This window comes from Dromiciops gliroides, chromosome 2 (assembly GCF_019393635.1).
Source record: "Dromiciops gliroides isolate mDroGli1 chromosome 2, mDroGli1.pri, whole genome shotgun sequence".
Taxonomy (NCBI): Eukaryota; Metazoa; Chordata; class Mammalia; order Microbiotheria; family Microbiotheriidae; genus Dromiciops; species Dromiciops gliroides.
The window spans coordinates 419,259,392-419,269,390 of record NC_057862.1 but is presented as its reverse complement, the minus strand read 5'-3'; positions in this window follow the sequence as shown (position 1 = coordinate 419,269,390).

The following is a 9,999-nucleotide window of genomic DNA, read 5'->3' as shown; positions in this document are numbered from 1 at the left end:
AATCGGGAGGCAATGCCATGGTCCTCTGAGAATGAAGGACAAAAAAACAACAATGGCTCTGCATGGGAACAATCTCTGACTGGAAGATTCACCAGCTGGTATCCTCTACCCACGGGAAAGCTGATGTCAAAGTCAGAGTCTTGATTCCAAGGCCACATCCCAGGCTGGTGTACTCAGTTTGAGAATGAAGGACAAAAACAACAATGACTGTAGCATGGGTTTACCAGCTGAAAGGGAGGGAAATCTCACTCCCCAATTGCCTCTTTATATAATCCACATTCTGCTTGCATTATTTGTGAGAGACTGAATCTAATTCAACAGCTCCTGGTTAGAAATAGAGATTTTGTAACTCTTTTTTTTTCTCAAGTACCCTCTTTCCCAGTATCTCTTTAGGCACCTGAGAAGGTCTCAAGGCTTTGTTACAGGGTTAGGACTATTAAAGTTTCACCTGGCCAGCTGACACAGGTCTTCTCCTTGAGACACACCTTGAAGCAAGAGAAATAAGCCTATTAGGCATTGCTGCCGGCTGGGTGGCATGAGGGGGATGGAGATAGCTTGAGAGAACAGAGCCACCTCTTGCCCAACTTCCCCCAGCTACCACCAGTGGGTAGTCCTCCCTCCAGTGATCAGCCCCAATAAGGGAACTTTCCACAGTCAGATGATCGCGCCATCGGTCCCTATACCATCAGTCTTCTATAAAAGAATTTGCCTTTCTCCTGCTCGAGGAGATTCTCAGAGAATTATGTGTCTCTGCCCTTTCTCCCTTTGAGACTTGTCTCAAGGTTTTCATTTCTCTAGCACACAAATAAAATATTATTTTATTCCAATTGGATTTGTGTGCAAGAGAGTGTAATTCTTTAAAGAAGAATTCCTAAGGACCCCAACACTCCTGATAGAGGAGGCTAAAAAGGGTTAACAGATAACCTATCAATTGTAGCAAAAAGGGGTTAACAGATAAACTGAGGCCTGAGTCCTTATTAATAGTACCTAAAAGGGTTAACAGAGAAACTAAGGTGTGTGTTCAATTAAATCCATCCCTCTTACTACATTACTCCCACAAATTTCCCCTATAACAGTTTCAACCAGCTTACACAAGAATTGAGCTACATCTGATGTGGGGGATGGGCTTAATTGATCAAATTCATCGTAAGGCATCTGAAAGAATTACAAGACTCAGTGACTCAGTTTCCAGTTTTATTAAAATACTGTGAGGCCACAGGGAGAATCACCCAAAGGTGTCTCAAATAAGGAGATGGAAATGGTTATATTTATAGAGAGAAAAGTAGGTTACTTCCATATTATCTTAATCTCCTCCTTGTGGGAGGTTCACATCCTATTTTGGACTTCCTGGGGTCCTAAGACATCCTCCAAGTGGGTACCTTTCTCCCTAGGGGTGGGTTTTGGGGGTTTAAATCTCATAAGGTGAACCTAAGGACACATTTGGTCCTTCTGCTCATTTTCATAAAGACATGCTTAAACTTGTCAGAACCAGAGGGTCTCTCTGTTTAGGATATCTCTTTATTTTAAGATCTGGTTTCTAGGTGCAGTTTCTGTTTCCTGTCATCTAGGAAGATTAATGGCTATTAATGGTTAATGGTCCCTGGTTACTGTCTCCTTAGGTGTCTGTTGATAGTCTTGGATGATAGGGACTGAACCTTCTGGTTGATAAGAACACAAATCTTTGTTTCTCTGTTAACCCTTTTAGCTACTATTGATAAAGTCTTAGGTTATCTGTTAACCCCTTTTAGCTACTGTTGATTTGAGTTCATATCTTAGGTTATCTGTTAAGCCCTTTTAGCCTCTTGCATCACATCCAAGAGTCCTCAGCACTGTGTAAGGCCTTTCAGTGGTATCCTTAATCACAGACCATAGATACTTCACCCACTACCAACAACCTTCATGAAAGTATATTAACAACATGCTGTACTAGTTCCCCAATAAAAGACTGAGTGACTATCATGGTCACTCACTCCACAAGGACCTTAAGGCTGCTTAAGCTCCAAAAGGCTTAAGCCTGCTCTACTATTGGTACTGAATATATTACACTGTGAAAGCTAATTGCATGATAGAGACTTCTGGCATAGGAATCTCATTAGGGCAATGCCAATACAAGAAGCTTAGAGTTCCTTCTACCACCCCACCACCACCATCACCATCACCACCACCAAAAAAAAAAAATTTCCATATAATCATACCAAAATATGACATGTATGTTGAGAACAGAGGTAAAACTGGTACCTAGTTTTACCTCTGTTCTCAATCAAAACAGCCTAATTAAAGTCATTTCCTACCATGTGAACTGAAGCAAATCATGTAACCTCCCTAGATCTAAATTGGACTAGATATGTCAAAGAGATGAAGAGAGCAAGCCCACTGTGAGAAAATAATGGGATTTGGCAGATACCCAAAGGCCCCACATGAAATTAATTTAGAACTGATTGAATTGAGACTGATTGAGAGTGATTGACTTTGCTGATTAAGCTACTTAAAGTTAATTCGATTAAAGCCACACCTGGGGGGCAGTATCAGCCCTGGATTCAGGAGGACCTGAATTCAAATTTGACCTCAGACACTTGACACTTACTAGCTGTGTGACCCTGGGCAAGTCACTTAGCCCTCATTGCCCTGCAAAAAATAAAATAAAATAAATAAATGGATGAATGAATGAATAATAGAACTCAACTCTGAACCCCACTCCCAACCCTGCAGTGTGAAAACTAAAAGTCAGAGGGGGCAGCTAGGTGGCGCAGTGGATGGAGCACTGGCCCTGGATTCAGGAGGACCTGGGTTCAAATCCAGCCTCAGACACTTGACACTTACTAGCTATGTGACTCTGGGCAAGTCACTTAACCCCAACTGCCTCACAAAAAAAAAAAAAAAGTCACACCTGGCTGACTCCCAAGAGGGAGTGTTCTCAGAGGTTGTGGACTATGACATCAACACAAGACCACCCTCAAGTCCTGTGAACCAATGGATTTGGATGATGTTAACCAATCAACTTGAAGTAGTATGTAAGGACCGCCTCTCCTCCTGACCTATAAAAAGCTTCCACACTCAGTTTGCTCGAGCAGTTAGTAGTTGAAGCAGGCTCCTGGTGGAGGACTTGAGGAAGAACCAGACCAGGCTGGAACTGTAGGCTAGATAGGCCTTTTCTTGACTTTCTGAACTCCACGTGTTCTCCTTTTACTAATACCTAGTATGCTTTAATAAATGCTTAAGGCCCAAAGATTGGTGCTAAAGTTTCTAATTGAAGGTGATTTTAGATTTTAGACATCATACCACCCTAAGAAAAAATCTCCAGGGCTAGATGGGTTTACAAGTAAATTCTACCAAACATTTAAAGAACAATTCATTCCAATACTATATAAATTATTTGGAAACATAGGTGAATAAGGAGTTCCACCAAATTTCTTTTATTATACAAATATGGTGTTCATACCTAAACCAGGCACAGCCAAAACAGAGAAGGAAAATTATAGACCAATTTCCCTAATGATATCAATGCAGAAATTTTAAATAAAATAATAGCAAGGATATAACAGAAATTTATCACCAGGATAATACAGTATGACCATATGGGACTTATACGAGGAATGCAGCGCTTGTTCAACACTGGGAAAACCATCAACATAATCGACCGCATCAATAACAAAATTAACCAAAATCATAGAAAGCATAGGAATAAATGGTGCTTTCCTTAAAATGATAAGTATCTACCTAAAACCATCAGCAAACATTATATGCAATGGGGATAAGTTACAGGCCTTCCCAATAAGATCAGAGGTGAAACAGGGTTGTCCATTATCACCTCTATTATTTTAAATTGTACTAGAAATGTTAGCTTTAGCAATAAGAGAAGAAAAAGGATTTAAAGGAATTAGAATAGGCAAGGAGGAAACAAAATTATCACTCTTGGTAGATGATATGATGGTATACTTGGAAAATTCTGGAGAATCAATGAAAAAAATTACTTGAAACAATTAACAACTTTAGCAAAGTTGCTTGCATGATATAAAATAAACCTACATAAATCATCAGCATTTCTATACATGATCAACAAAGCTCAGCAGCAAGAGATAGAAAGATAAATTCCATTTAAAGTAACTGTAGACATACAAAACATTTGGGAGTCTACCTGCCAAAACTAACGCAAGAACTCTATGAATACAATTACAAACCACCTTTCACACAAAATCAGATCTAAATAACTGGAAAAATATCAATTGCTCATGGATATGCTGAACTAATATAATAAAAATGACAATTCTGCCTAAATCAATTTACTTATTCAATGCCAAACCAATCAGACTACCTAAAAATTATTTTATAGAGCTTGAAAAAATAATAACAAAATTCATCTGGAAGAACAAAAGGTCAAGAATATCAAAGGAACTAATAAAAAATGCACAGAAAGGTGGGCTAACCATACCAAATCTGAAGCTCTACTATAAAGTGGCAGTGATTAAAACTATTTGGTACTGGCTAAGAAATAGAGTGGTAGATCAATAGAATAAGTTAAGTACAGGAGACAAAGTAGTAAATGACTATAGTGATCTACTGTTTGATATACCCAAAGACTCCAGCTTCTGGGATAAGAACTCACTATTTGACAAAAACTGCTGGGAAAACTGGAAGATAGTATGGCTTAAACTAGACATAGACCAACATCTTACATTGTATACCAAAATAAGGTCAAAATAGGTACATGATTTAGACATAAAGGGTGATACCATAGGTAAATTAGGAGGGGAAGGAATAGTTTACCTCTCAGACCTATGGAGAGGAGAAAAATTTATGACCAAACAAGAGATAGAGAATATTATGAAATGCAAAATGGAAGAGTGACTTGGAACTATGCCCAAAGGGTTATGGGACTGGGCATACCCTTTTACCCAATAATACCACTACTAGGTCTGTATCCCAAAGAGATCATAAAAAAGGAAAAGGACCCGCATGTACAAAAATATTTATAGCAGTTCTCTTTGTGATGGAAAAGAATTGGAAATCGATGGAATGCCCATCAATTGGGGAATGGCTGAACAAGTTGTGGTATATGAATGTAGTGGAATACTATTGTGCTATAAGAAATGATGAACAGGCAGATTTCAGAAAAACCTGGAAGACTTAAGTGTACTGATGCTGAGTGAAGTGAACAGAACTAGGAGAACATTGTACACAAAAAAGCAATACAAGGATCCAAGACAATTCCAAAGGACTCATGATGGAAAATGCTTTTCATATCCAGAAAAAAAGAACTGTGGAATCTGAATGCAGATTGAACCATACATACTGTTTCTACTTTTTTTTGTTTGTTTTTTGAAGTTTTTCCCTTTTGTTCCAATTCTTCTTTTACAATATGACTAATGGAGAAATTGTTTAATGTGATTGTATATATATAACCTATATCAGATTGCTTTTTGTCTTGAGGAGGGGGGAGGGAAGAGGAGAGAGAAAATTTTGGAACTCAAAATTTTATAAAAACAAATGTTGAAAACTATCTTTACATGTAACTGGAAAATAATAAAATACTTTTACGATTTGAGAGAGAGAGAGAGAGAGAGAGAAGGCCCAGAAAGAGCATCACTTTTAGAATATTATTCTGAAATACATCCCACTACTCCACATCTGCTCAGGTCCCATGTTCCTGGTCATGTTCCTTCTTGCTCTATATGACTATTCCTCAAATGCCTTCAGAGATATTTACTGCCTTCCACTCTCCACATCAAATCTGAGGAACAATAATGTTGTTTCCCTTCCCCTTTATTTGGTGGGTTTTGAAACAGGAAGCTCCTGCCCTGTTAACAGCAGTAAACTATCTCCACAATCCAAGCAAATGAAATATTGGGCCCACTGTTCTCTGAGGCATGACCAGTGGGCACAGTATTATCATTTTCCAAAAGAATAGTTAGTTTGAAATCAAATCCATCAAGTCAAATCAAATCAAGTCCATCCCCATTAATAACATATTGTAACCACAATGGAGAAAGTCTTGATGTAAAAAGGACAACGGTTTAGTAAGGGAGTAAAAAGTAGTATCATGTGGCTAGAGAATATTAGCATATGGAGGAGAGATGGATGAACTAAACTTGAATAAGGTGGCACCAGATTATGGAAAGTTTTGAATGTTAGATTAAGGCAGTTGACCTTTTAGTCAGTAAATTATAGGGAGATATTGAATGATTTTGTGAAAAGAAGTGATATGATCTAATCTATCTGTAAGGATGCTTAATTTAGCTATGGTTAAGCAAAGTATTGGAGAGAGAAAGTTAGGAATCTATTGCAACCATCCAGACCTATGCAAAAATGATTGTAATAGAAATTAAAAGGAATTGATAGTTGGGAGAGATATCTCAGATATAGATAGTTTTATCTATAGACAGCGAAGTGAGAGGATTAGGCTAGCATAGGTGACTGGGGAGACGTTGGAGTCAAAAACAGCACAATGAGGGGCAGCTAGGTGGCTCAGTGGATAGAGCACTGGCCCTGGATTCAGGAGTACCTGAGTTCAAATCCAGCCTCAGACACTTAACACTTACTAGCTGTGGGACCCTGGGCAGGTCACTTAACCCCAATTGCCTCACCAAAAAAATTAAAAATAAATAAACAGCACAATGATTGGGAAGACTACCTCTGGAAAAAAATAGGAAAGTCAAAAGGAGTAATGTTTTCTTAGATATGCTTAATTTGAGGAACTACAGGACAACTAGAGAAAAAGAAAGCATTTGGAAATGGTAGTCTAAAGTGCTGCAATTCTAGGTAGATAACATTTGGTTTTAGTTATCTCTTTTTTCCTTCTATTCCTTCAATCCACCATCCAACTAGAAATAACTTCCCCATACCTGATGCCATAGCATCTGATACTCCTGTTAAGCACTTACATTCTAATTTGTATGATGTTTCATCTCTATATGCTTTATCTTCCCATACAAGATTGGAAGCTCCATGTGGGTAGTGACCAAGTCTTACTCACCTTTGTATCTTCTTCAGGCTCTAGCAGAGTACAGTGTTTATAGTACTTCATAAATGTTTGTTTAATATTGAGTGAATGTATGAACCATGGATCAATAATTGAAATCCCTTTACATGTAACCAAATAAAGCAGTTGTGGGATTCTTGAACATGAAGGTGACACATTTGTGGGTGATAGAAAGATTAAGGTTATGACCATCTTCATTTGTGCCTGAGGTGGAGTGAAAGAATAGGTCATGAAAAATAAATAAGTTGGGGGCAGCTAGGTGGTACAGTGAATAAAGCACTGGCCCTGGGTTCAGGAAGACCTGAGTTCAAATCCAGCTTCAGACACTTGACATTTCCTAGCTGTGTGACCCTGGGCAAGTCACTTAACCCCCATTGCCCTGCAGATAGATAGATAGATAGATAGATAGATAGATGAATGAATAAATAAATAAATAAACAGATAGATAAATAAATAAATGAGTTTATGAACTGGAAAGTTATGGTGTCAGAGAAATTATCAATATGTATATTAAAGTCCACTAGCATGAGGACAGGGGTTGGGAAGAAGAGAAAGATTATTGTGAGTCAGGTGCTGAATTCATTAAGGAAAGAAGAAAAGTATACTGGAAGTCTGTAGAGAAGAACTGCCATGATTGTAATTGGGTGGTATATGTGGATTACATGTACCTCAAAGGAGGAGAGGTTATTTCCTGAATAAGGGTGGTAGAGAGAAAACCAGGAAGTGGAAGTATATACACACACATGCACACACATAATTAATTCTAATTTTATTAGCTTTGTAGGGGCCAAATTTTAATTGAGCAGTGTTAGTTAGGCAGCTTGCTGCAATATTGGGGCAAGGAAGGAGATTAACAGCCTCTTTCAAAAACAGAACAGAGAACAAAGAACAAACAAGAACAAACTTAAAAACACAAGCAAAATTAGTAGAATTAAGGGAAAGGAAAAAAAAAAGAATGGGGGAAGGGAAACAATACAACCTGAATCACATACCACTGCCCAGGGCTCAGAAGAACACAAAGCTGCATCCTGTCTTTTTCCAGCTCCATGCCAAAATGGCAAAACTCCTCCCTTCTCCTTCCCAGAATTCCCCAGGCTCTCCACACACAGCCCCAAGATAATTGGCTGGCAGCCATGACTGACAGTCACATGACGGCCCTCACTGGGCTTCCAGTCATTATAATTTTGCCAGGCCCATGTAGATGTTGGTGAGTGGCGATAACATGAGCTGCCAGTGCCAGGGGGATGGCTACAACCAATGAGTGGAGCACCGCACCATTGTGGAAGCATGGCACCTGAGCCCCAGGCCAGTGTGCACACTGGGTTTTTTTTTTAATTCTAGCCAAAAGATGGGGTCATAAAAACCTCAGATCACAATTAATTCTTTATAGCTTATAGTCAGTACAAAATTAATAACACACATGTGTATATGTATATATGAGAGAGCAACAGAGACCCAGCCTTAGGAAATAGATACTAAAGCAATAATGTGATATCTCCACTTCTCTGAGATTTCCCTGACCTTTCCCTAGCCCCCTTTCCCACAAATTTGTGGTAACTATGGAATGAGAGACAATTTATCATAGTGGATGGTGAGCTGATCTTAAAGTCAGAAAGACTTAACTTCAAGTCCTTCCTCTAACATATACTTGACTGTGTGGTCCTAAAAAAGCTACTGAACTTGTGCCCTAGGTAATTATCTCTAAAATTTCAAAGATGCCAACATGCATTAGTAGAGTTTCCTGACCCAAGAAATCCATATACCAATGAAATCATAGGTCCCGTCCCCATCCCTAAGGATTGGAAAAAAAAACTGATGAAGTGATGAATATATCTATATGTGACTCCATTTATATGTGTGTTTCTATGTGAATAATGATGGTGTTTCTTAGTTCTTTGCTACCTACTAACATGTTAAAAATCATAATTTTGCATCTGATACTGTTTGTCCTGACTTATCCATCTTCCAGACTCACCTATAAAATTATAGTTGGATTTTCCAGGTTCATTAGATAGCTCATAGTTGACTAAAAGTAAGTAACCCAAAAGGACTTTTGATAGAAGTGTGCCAAATTCTGGTGAAATAAAACAGTTTTTACTTCATAATCTTATATAAAAAATAGGCCAGGTATACCCAGGTGTGCTGGGACAACTGGTCCATGCTCTATGCACCTCTGTGATTTTTTTTTAAGTGAGGAACTGGCAGGGGGATGGGAAGCCTGAATGGGTGAGAGATGAAATGAGTGTGATCTCAAGGGAAAAGGAGCCATGAAATCCTAGAACAGAAAACCAAGGGATCAGATCTTAGTAGGGCTGGGCTCTTAGCTCCTGTAAGAAATTATTATTAATAGCAATATCTTGAGGAAATACAGAGGTTCTCCCCTTCTTCTAAATTCCTCATTTTAAAAAGTCTCTTTTCACCTATTTGTACAAAAATATTTAGAGAACCTCTTTTTGTTGTGGCTAAGAATTGGAAATCAAAGGAATGCCCATCAATTCAGGAATGGCTAAATAAGCTGTGGTATATGATGGTGATGGTATATTATTGTGTTATAAGAAATAACAAGCAGGATCATTTCAGAAAGGCCTGGAAAGACTTGTATGAACTGGGGCAGCTAGGTGGTGCAGTGGATAGAGCACCAGCCCTGGATTAGGGAGGACCTGAGTTCAAATCTGGCCTCAGACACTTGACATTTGCTAGCTGTGTGACCCTGGGCAAGTCGCAAACCCAACTGCCTAAAAAAAAAAAAAATACTTGTATGAATTGATATATAGTGAAGTGAGCAGAACCAAGAGAACATTGTGCACAGAGACAACAATATTGTTTGATGAAGAACTGTGAATGATTTAACTATTCTCAGCAATACAATGATCTAAAACAATCTCAAAGGACTAATGATGAAACATACTATCTACCTCCAGAAAAAGAACTGATATTGATTGAACTCAGACCAAAGCATACTATTTTTCACTTTCATTTTTTTCTTTAAGTGTTATTGTACAAAATTACTAATATGGTAATGT